This window comes from Rousettus aegyptiacus, unplaced genomic scaffold, assembly GCF_014176215.1.
Source record: "Rousettus aegyptiacus isolate mRouAeg1 unplaced genomic scaffold, mRouAeg1.p scaffold_m13_p_14, whole genome shotgun sequence".
Lineage (NCBI taxonomy): Eukaryota > Metazoa > Chordata > Mammalia > Chiroptera > Pteropodidae > Rousettus > Rousettus aegyptiacus.
In genome coordinates, this window is record NW_023416289.1 from 36,009,480 (window position 1) to 36,020,485 (window position 11,006).

General features: G+C 40.9%; 2 pseudogenes; one reads left to right on the plus strand and one right to left on the minus strand.

The window, feature by feature from the left end:
- Nucleotides 1-7,720: 7,720 nt before the first annotated feature.
- Nucleotides 7,721-7,838, minus strand: LOC118611834 (annotated as a pseudogene).
- A 1,618-nt stretch (nucleotides 7,839-9,456) lies between these two features.
- LOC107503059 lies at nucleotides 9,457-10,507 on the plus strand (annotated as a pseudogene).
- Nucleotides 10,508-11,006: the final 499 nt, after the last annotated feature.

The window sequence follows — 11,006 nt, forward strand, 5'->3', positions numbered from 1 at the left end:
GGACAGAGTGTGCTGCTTCCAACTGAGGAGGTCAGTTGTGTTGAAAGGCTGAAGGTAGAGGACAGGGGGACCCAGCTGGAGTGTGCCATCTTCACTAATCTCAAAAGGGCCTTGCATCTCTTGGACAGGCATCTGGAGGTCTGCAGGCTGCTGGGCTGGCTGGTGAATGCGTGAAGATGCTTTGGACTTAGGCTTGGTGGCCACTCAGGCTGTTGGGGTGGGGAAGGTACCAGTGGTGGAGGGGTCCAATAATTGGGGATAGAATGGCCGTTCAGGTATTGGCAGAGCTGTTGGGATGTACGATGGCAGGAAGAGAGGTTCTTCCTTAGGGTCCTCTTGGTGGATGACTCTTGCTGGCTCTTCTTTGTCCTTTCCCTGAGTCAGTCAGGCCACAAGTACTTTACTCTGTCCCTATTTCTGCAGAACCGGGCTCAAGGGGGCACTACAGTAGCAATTTGTAACCATGAGTATGGAAACTGGTCTGGATTTCCAAGGTTTCCTGTCACTACCCGGGACACAGCTCTAACCATAGGGAGGTCCAGGGTCCCTTCCGGAGGCCATCCTACCCCAAAGGTGGGCCATTCAAGCTCACAAAGAGTACAAAGTTTTCCTGGGGTCAGCTTGGCCTTATAGTCCTCTGGGAAACCTTTCTTAAAAATTTTCAACATATGGTTTAAGACAGTTAACTTAGAGGAATTTCCACTCATTTTGCCTTAGGGAGCTTCTTAATGGAGGGGGAAAATAGACCTTAAAATTTCAAAAAAATAATTTGACAGAGGGCTTCTATGTTAAAAGGGCCATTTGGAGACAGACAATTCTTAAGCTGAATCCGTAATCAGTTGTCTCCCCTCCCTATGTATCCCACCCTGTGTCAGTGGTGCAAAGACAAACAAGCGTGGGTGCCTTCTTTAAAGAGGAGATCACTCGGGTACTTGTCTGGCCACATCCCGAAGGAGCTTAGGTGGTGCTTGGCTGTTGCGGACTCAGCTTTGTGACTTACAATTGGACACTAGTCCAATGCTGCCCTGGACCATATTACGTACATTACAGAATCACAGATAAGCCCATTCACACTCCATAGCCTTTAGGAGACCTTAAGGGTGCCCAGCCGTGAAGCCACAAATTCGTGCCTGACTGAGTTAAGCTAGTCAGGCCACTCATTCACATACCAGAGGTTAAAACATTGCCTCTCTCCCTTTGAGAAGGCCCTGTCCTTTGTCTTATCCCCCTGGGAAGACCCTGATGTCTTCTCCCATTGGGAAGATCCTGATCTGTGTCTTCTAACTGAAGACTTTAGGAGGTGACCAAGTTCCTCTTCCGTCTGACGATGGGACCTGACTGGGGCACTGAGCCCTGGGGCCTTACCTTATCCTGTGGTTGTTTCTGGTGAGTTGGTCCACTCCTCCTTTGAGTCCAGTTGGGGATCAGCCATCTGGAGAGTCAGAGCACCAGTCCTAAAGAGAACTCAGAATACCATCAGGTAGTGTGCCTGTTTGTTCATCTCGGAGCCCCTCTGGCCCAGCCTGGCCGAGCCACAGGTCCGGTGGCTCAAAGGGCCAGCATGCTTGAATCTCACTGGGGCCTCTAGAAATGTTGCAGAAAAATCAAGCTGGTGAGAAAACAAGCACCAGTCAGAGTTGGAGAACTCAGGTTTATTATACCAGTGGTCCCAGAAGAGCTAGTGCTCTGAAGATCTGGGTCCTGAGATCAGGGGTAACCTTACTTTTAGACAGCTTAACAAGCAAAGGGAATACATCTGTTATCTAGACAGAGCAAGCAAAGGGGATACATCTGTTATCTAGACAGAAGAAGCAAAGGGGAGTGTGAGTCTTCAGTTGATCTTGAGGTTACCCTGCACTTTGGCCTATGTGGCAAACATGTCTACAGAAGCAGAACAAAGAGCTGATTACAAAGTTAGCCATTTGAGTGGAAAATTCCTCTTCAGGATGATCTGTCCATATCTGACAATGGGGTATTTAGGTCTCCTACTACAATAGTGTTTTGGTTTGTTTCTCCCTTTAGTTCTGGTAGTAATTGCTTTACATATTTCGGGGCTCCCTGATTGGAAGTATAGATATTAATAAGAATTATCTCTTCTTGGTGCATGATTCCCTTTATCATTATGAAGTGTCCCTCAGTATATTTCTTTATATTTTTAATTTGAGGTCTATTTTGTCTGATATTAGTACCTACTCTTGCTTTTTTCTAAATGCCATTTACTTGAAATGTCATTTTCCACCCTTTCACTTTGAATCTATATTTGTTTATGGAGCTGAGATGTTTCTCCTGGTGGCAGCATATGGTTGGGTTTTGTTTTTTGATCCATTCTGCAACTCTGTGCCTTTTTATTGGTGAGTTCAGTCCATTTACATTTAGGGTGATTATTGAAATATGACATCTTCTTATAGCCTTTTTTCTTTTGCTTTCTGGTAGCTCGGTATTTCCATTGCTTCCTTATCCTGTATTTCTATTTTCTTTCTTTTGATTGGGTTTTGTGGGCTTTCTTTCTGATGATAATGTAATGGGTTTTCCTTTAGAAGTTAGTGTTTTCTTCTCCCTGACTGCCCTCAGAATTTTGTCTTTGTCACTGATTTTTGATAATTTTAATACAATGTGTCTTTTTAGGCCTTTTTAGGTTGAAATAATTGGGTGTTGTGTTGACTTCTTGAATTCCAAGCTCAAGTTCATTCCTTAGATTTGGGAAATTCTCATCAACTATTTGCCTGAAAATGCTTTCTAATCCCTGCTCCTTTTCCTCGCTTTTGAGAATGCACATTATTCTTATGTTTCCTCTCCTGATGGTATCAGCTAGTTCTTGTATTTCTCTTTCATTATTTTTAATTCTTTGGTTTCTTTCTTCTTCCCTTGGATTTATTTCTAGATTTCTGTCTTTGATATCACTGATCCTTTCCTCCATTTAATTGACTCTATTTCCCAAGCTTGCTATTTCATTTTTCAGCTCTCGCAGTGTGTTTTTTTTTAATCTCCAGAAGATTTAATTTGTTCTTTTTGAGGGTTTCAGGGTCCTTGCCAAAGAACTTGTTCTTCTCATCTAGTTGTTTTTCAATTCCTGAAATTGTTGATATGACTCATTTTGGGTTTCACTGAGTTTTTTCAGAAGTACCATCCTGAATTCTCCGTCATTTAAGTTGCATATTTCTATGTCTGTAAGCTTCTTTTTTGGAGATTTTTCTCTTTCTTTCTGAGATGCCTTGTCGCCTTGGTTGTTCATGGTGTTTGATGGACTATTTCTCTGCCTGGGCATTAATAGAAGTGTATTCTGCATTTTTTCCAGAAAGAAGATTTATTATATAAAAGTCTCTCTTTAGCCTGTTGCAAAGAAGGCACTTTTCTTTTGATTTCCTGTAGGTGGCGTCTAAGCCTCTTGGATCCCTGCTTTATATAAAGCCTTAATAATGCCTCTTTTTATTTTCTTGTAGATGTTTAATCATGCTCGTTACCCTCAGTCTCAGTTCCTGTCAGTGTTAGCAACAGTTTTGGTAGTGTTTGCTCAGATTCCCCTGGGGCTCTGCGGCGTTTGGTCTTGGAGGGTATGGGAGGAGAGTCCTCTGGTTTGAGGGATGGGGACTGCAGCTCAGCTTTGCATTTTGCAACCACTGCTGGTAAAAATCAACTGTTGTTTCTCTGCTGTCCCACTTCTGTGCTTTCTGCCCTGATGACTGGGCCCTGCCTTCAGCTGTGTGAAGCTCACAGCACTCCCAGGCAGGGCTGTTCAGGGAACTCACTGCACCTTCTCCTCTTCCCTTCCTTCTACAGGGAGCTCCAGCAGCTGCAAGAGGCAGCTTTTTTACTTCTCCCAGTCTACTGTCTGACACCTGGGGTTCTGAGCTGTGGTAAATCTTATGCACACAGATCCCACAGTAAGACATGCTGGTGTGCTGTTTGGGTGTTTTTTGTTTTAGATGTTCAGCCTATTGTTGTTTCAACGGGAGAGATCTGAGGCTGTCTCTCACTCCGCCATGTTTCTCCAAACTCCTCTACTTAGTTTCTGTTCAGTCTACATTATGAAGGATAGGAGTTCCCTCAAATAATCTGTACTTCATCCATCCAACTGAAGGCAGTCATACATTGAACAATTCTTTAGCTTTCACTATAATAAAAAATGCTCACAGTTTAACAGAGAAATTACCACAGAATTTTATCTGTGGTCATATTGACATAGTTCAATTTTCCACTAAATTGTCACCAAGTGTAACTTTTTAAAAATTTTTTATTTTTTTGAGTTAAAATCTCAAATACTTGTAGAGTAGCTGGGTAAGAAGTATTGTATTTCCTTCAGTTCCATCTCCTAAAATGTCATTTTTTCTTTATAGAAATAACCATTTATACTGTTCCTGCCTGTATCTTTTCAATTCTTTTAGAAATATGCATATAGATATCTAGTTAAATTTATGTATTTTATATTGTCAGATATTTTGCTTTATGTATAATCTGTGGTTATTTTCAACACTTAACCCATATATCCTGGATATGTTTTCATCTTAATTAATATAGACTTAGTACAAACTTTAAAACCTCCATTTTACTATTTACATTATATAGATTATTTCATAAGAATGCTACAATGACTCTTATTTATCTAGGATGGAGGATGTGACCTGTAACTGTACTGCCAAAGGGGGTTACATTTAAAATGATGACAGAGACTGGCTAACGTCCTCCCAAAATTTCTACCAGAGAGAGGCTACAGCAAGATTACATTATCTCCTGGGCAGGGCTATGGAGAATGTAAGGGACCAGATGGGGTAAAAATGGGGGACTGAGATGGATAGTAGGGAGGTTGTTTTCCTTTTGGCTCTTCACCCTATATCTGTGTTTCCTTCCTCTCTTTGTACTTTTCAGTACCCAGACAGTTCCCGATACTGAGTCTTCTTTCATTCTTCCCATGCATGCACCCAGGTTTAATCCCTCAGTTTTGGGCACTTCTGTCCTCTCCTGCACCCAGTGCCCCCTCATCTCAGCATCATGGAGGGTAGGGTGGTGACCCACAATGGATATTGATATCCAACAAAGCTACAGAAGTTTGATTTTCTCCCTTCCAAAAAGGATCCAGGAATATTCAGTTTCTTTAAAGCTAGGAAGTCAGAATGTGGACAGGGGGAGGAGTGAGGGAACACATAGAGACAAAACAACTCTGAAGTAGTAAGTGAGGCACTAGCAAGACATATTTTCTTTTAGTATCTAGCAGCCTCTTAGCTGCTATCATCTCGACCAAGTGGTTATATGTTTTCAAATAACCCAAAGCTCTGTATCAGTGTGGGGACACCTTGACTTGTTCTCCTCCTGCTGGAAGAGAATGAACAACAAGCAAAGCATTCAGTTTGCTTGCTTCAAACCTGTTTCTTACTTAACATCTTCATTAACGAGTAGGACAGTGAGGGCTCTTATTCCTCCTTTCCCATCAGCACCCCATCATATCAAAATTGTGAAGCAGTATGCAGAGACTTAAATTTTATACTATTCGCAAGCCAACAAGTTAGCTTGTTAGTTGCATGGATCCTGGCAGAACTGAGACTCCTGGGTATAAAACAAAAGACTTAAATTTTCATGGCATAATACATAAGAGCTTCATATTTGCAAATATGACAGTTGGGATGAGGCAAAGAGGCCTGGTGCATCCTGTGCGATGTAGATTTGCATCACACATGAAAATCCTCAAACCCCAATATTTTTAAAGTGGGTCACAAGTGCATACTATAAACTGGTAAATCTAACCCGAAATTATGCATTATTATATTGAACATAGACTACTCCCATTAAAGTCAAATATATTTTACTATAAATAGTTCAAAAATTTTTTCAAAAGGTACAGTTAAAATATACAGGTTAGAATAGAAAAATAAAATACATTCCAAATCATTTTAACCAGTTAAGTGTGATATATGTGTGTGTGTGTGTGTGTGTGTGTGTGTATAAACTAAAAATATGTATCTTGCACAAGACTTGGTATATATTAAGTCAAACTAATTCTTTTGCTTTTCCATTTTTGAATCTTTAATACTTTGCATAAGCTTTATAATATACAGATAGAGCTATATTAAAATACTTCCTAAAATTGAGGAAATATCCATTTTACTGCTTTAAAAAATCACAGGCCCAAAACTACATGGACAAATCGAATTTGTGACTTTTCCCTTCAAATGGCTATTCTTCCACTGCTTCAAGATTAATGGAGGGCTCCACCATAACCTTATTTCTCACCTCAGAGAAATGAACATGCATCTTTAATCTGTTTCTTGTCAACATATACAATTAGCATCTTCAAATAGACAAAAATCTGCCTTCTACAGATCCTGAAATCCATGGTTTTATCCCAGACAGCATATATTTTTTCAAAGACAACGCTCATTTGATAATTTTTAAAAATCAGGAAAAATAGACTTTTGTGTTCTCTTTTGTCACACTATTGTTTAATCTGCCATTTTACATGAAAATGTTTTAAATATACTCATCTCCCTTCATAGCATTGTATTTCAAAATACTGCAATCTCTCTATGTAATGTACAAAACTTATACTTGGCCCTCTATGACTCTACTTTTTGAAACTGAATTTACCTGATAGCTAAACTCCATGCTCTGTGGGAACTTTTTTCTTTTTTTCAGTTTCTTAAATATGCCTCAAATGGTATTCTTTTTTAATGGAACTTCTCCTATAATCCACTAGTAGTTAGTGCTCAAGAGGCAGATGGTGCCAACAGACACATCCCTGCTGACACTGTAAACATAGAAAACAAGTTTGTATCCAAAATCACTGAGAAAATCTTTCAACCCAAAAGCTGCCATTGTTTCGGAAATGCCTTTAGATAGAATGACCAAGGAGTGGCAACAGTCAGGTGCTTGTGAATTATATCTGTAGACCTTAGCCTACATTCTGTGAAATGAAGGAAGAGGTTATGATAATAAAGAGGGAAATTCCCCAGAATTTCAACTACTGTCTGTAATAAGAGGATGCTTCCTTTCACCAGATTCTGGTTTGCCATCCTCTCAATTCCCAGGGGCCAATACTATATTCAGGGACGGAGTTTCCTGTGTTGGAGCAAGAAGCAAGAAATGGAAGGAAATCAATTCTCCATTTGCATTAATTCCCACTTAGAAATAATTATGGAAATTATTTCTTTTAGTAATCATTTTCTCAGAGTTAAATATATAACCTTTAGAGCAAGGGTCCCCAACACCTGGGCTGCAGACTAGTACCGGTCCGTGGCCTGATAGGAACCAGGCTGCACAGCAGGAGGTGAGTGGTGGCTGAGCAAGTGAAGCTTCATCTGTATTTGCAGCTACTTCCCAGCGCTAGCATTACTGCATCAGCTCCACTTCAGATCATCAGGCATTAGATTCTCATAGGAGCACTGGTTCCTGTGGCCAAAAAGTTGGGGACTGCTGCTTCAGAGCATACTTAGAGAATATGAGTCACAGTTATAAAGGCTGAACATACTCTAATACATCCTTTATTCTTTCTAATGCCATGAGATGAATAGCACTATTATTCTCACTGTGAAAATCAAGAGCATTGAGATCAATTAAAGTTAATTTGCCTAAATTCAGTCCTTTATAAAGGGCAAGGTGAAGACTTGAATCTGGCTAGGCTGATAAAAAGACAGTGCATTTAAACATTGTGCTATTTAGCTGTGTTCTTCGAATAATCCAGGTGAGTGTTTAGTCATTTTCATCTTCTCACTTTGTTTATTATTATTATTTATGCCTACAGCACCTGGTCTTCCTAGGTGGTCTCCCATCCAAGTACTAACCAGGCCCGACTCTGCTTAGCTTCTGAGATCAGACAGGATGGGCTTGTTCAGGGTGGCATGGCTTTAGACCATGAACTGTGGCTCCACTGGGGTGTGAACCCAGGACCTTCTCTGTTTGTAAAGCAGATGTGCTAACCAATACACTATGGAACCACGTCCTCACTTTATTTTTGATTAGTTGTATTTTATTTTATAATTTCTAATGTTTTCATTAATGTGTAAAGATTTATTATATAAACTGTGAATAAAGATTTGGATATTTAATAAAATGTGTATGCACTGATGGTAGTATAAATATATAGGGATCTGCTCCATGACAAGTTGTATTTAAAGAATACTCAATGACCCTACATTGGTATGGCAACAGAAACATTAATTTGCTTTTATGACAGGAACAAACTGATACATGTCATAAGAACCACTGAGCACTATGTTTGTTCCATACTGTGGTGCATGAAAGAACAAGATGTGATGAGGAAAGAGCAGAGAGTATGTACTATGAAATCCAAATCATACTGTTTATCTATATCAATATCTGACTTACGTCAAAATACTAACAAGGCAAGATTTGTGAAATATATTAAAATACAAAGATGTATACAAAGAGATGAAATTGTGTTTAATGAATTGAAATTCTATAGCTTGCAATTGATATGAGAATATATTTTTTAATCTCAGGTATTTTTAGCCTTTTTAAAAATTTATTTTTCAATTAAAGTTGACATACAATATTATATTAGTTTCAGGTGTATAGCATAGTGGTTAGACATTTATATAACTTATGATCCTCCCGATTAGTCTAGTCCCCACCTGGCACCATATATAGTCTTTATAATATTTTTTACTATATTCCCTATGCTTTATATCCCCTTGACTGTTTTGTAACTTCTTAATCCCTTCACCTTTTCACCCAGCTCCCCGATATGAGAATATTTTTAATCCAAGTATGTCAGTTGTAGGCAAGATATATCTGTGCCTATAACTGATATTGGAAACCCATTATTGTAATGTTGCCTCTTTCTTAAATGCTGCTTCCCTAAGGTGATGAACAAAGCCTTGCCAGAATCAGCATACCATGGCTATTTTCAGTAGGAAACATTAAGCATTTCATTCTTCCATAGGTAGAGACAAGGTTTTGAGCAACTGTCATTCAGAAATACTATTTCTGCAAAGGATGAGATGATGCCTATAGATTTATTTTACTCTTTCTTACAAAGTGAGGTGTTATATGTATACCTGCACTAGCCTAGAAAATATAGTCTTTGATTCCTGTAAGATAAATTTAGAAATGACAGATTCAGATTGATTTCATACCTATAGTCCTCAAGTCCCCCAAAATCAGGTTATACTATTACTTGCATTAAACACAATGGGTCTGGCAGAGGGCTATGCTACATCTTATCAGGAGATGGAGGGGTTTGGTGCAGGTCAAGGACCCACCTCTCTACCAGCTCAGTTCATGACATGCTTCAGATGTTATGCTTTATTCCTGTATTGCTTTAGCGCTGAACCAATTTCAAACCCAGAAGGATCACTTTTTCTAGTATTATCACTTACCCAGAGTCTTGCTACCCCTCCTTGCTTATAGACTTTGCCTTTCATACTGAAATAGAAATTATATCTTTAAGATCCAAAACTGTGAAATGGAAGCAGAGCTGTAAGCAGAGCTATGTAACAATCCAGAAACAGCATGTACACATCTATATCCCAGAGCAGCTATCTGTTTTAAGCCTCAGTGCAGGACCCTGGCCTGTATGTTTGGAGGGTGGAAAAGCTGAAGCCAGTGCTGGTGGCCCAGGAGAACCAGGGCATCTTCTTCTCGGGGGACTCCTACCTAGTGCTGTACAATGGTCTGGAAGAGTTCTCCCACTTGCACCTGTGGATAGCCCAGCAGTGGTCCAGAGATGAGGAGGGGGCCTGTGCTGTGTTGACTGTGCACCTCAACACTCTGCTTGGAGAGAAGCCTGTGCAGCACTGAGGGATGTAGGGCAAGGAGTCCGACCTCTTCATGAGCTACTTCCCGAGTGACCTTGAGTACCAGGAAGGTGGAGTGGAGTCAGCATTTCACAAGACCTCCCCAGGGGCCGCCCCAGCTGCTATCAGGAAACTCTACCAGGTGAAGGGGAAGAAGAACATCCATGCCCCTGAATGGGAACTGAGCTGGGACAACTTCAGCACCGGGGACTGCTTCATCTTGGACCTGGGCCAGAACATCTTCACCTGGTGTGATGGAAAGTGCAACATCCTGGAGCGCAGCAAGGCTCAAGACCTGGCCTAGGCCTTCCGGGACAGTGAACGGCAGGGCAAGGCCCAGGTGGAGATCATCACTGATGGGGAGGAGCTTGTGGAGATGATCCAGGTTCTGGGCCCCAAGCCTACTCTGAAAGAGGGCAACCCTGAGGAAGAACTCATAGCTGACTGGACTAATGTCTAGGCTGTGGTTCTGTATAAGGTCTCTGATGCCACTGGACAAATGAACCTGACCAAGGTGGCTGACTCCAGCCCCTTTGCCCTTGAGCTGCTAATATCTGATGACTTACAATGTGCTGGACAGTGGGCTCTGTGGCAAGATCTACATCTAGAAGGGGTGAAAAGCTAACAAGGAGTGGCAGGTGGCCCTGCAAGTGGTGGAGGACTTTATCTCCCACATGTGGTGCACCCCAAACACTCAGGTGGAGATTCTGCCCCAGGGTCACCAGAGTCCCATCTTCTAGCAACTCTTCAAAGACTGGAAGTGAGAATGGACATCTCCCTGTGCCCACCTCCTGCCTGCTCACTCTTCCTCCTCCTGCCCGGTCAGTACTCAGGTGTGCCTATGATGATGTTTAATAAAGGAGATGAGTGCTTTCAAAAAAAAAAATCTAAAACCGTAAATCAATGGGCATTGTCTGGAATCTGAGTCAGAAGGGTGTAGGGATTGGGGACAATTGGATGAATTGGGACTATAGCCTCATTTACTGTCCTTAAATCTTGGACAAACCTGTATTCCTCATTAGGCTTTTTATTGGCAGAATAGGGGTATTACAAGGTGACTGACGAGGCTTTAGCAGTCCATATTTTAATATTTTTTCCACTACTGGCTGTATACCCCATCATGCCTCAGTCTTGAGTGGATACTAGTTGTTGTTGTTTTTTAATGTGGAAATTAGTATTAGGGTTTATTTGTATTTTAATAGGAGTAACTTCTGTGGCCCAAATTCTAGGATCAACCTGTGAGCTAATATTTGGGTGTATCAA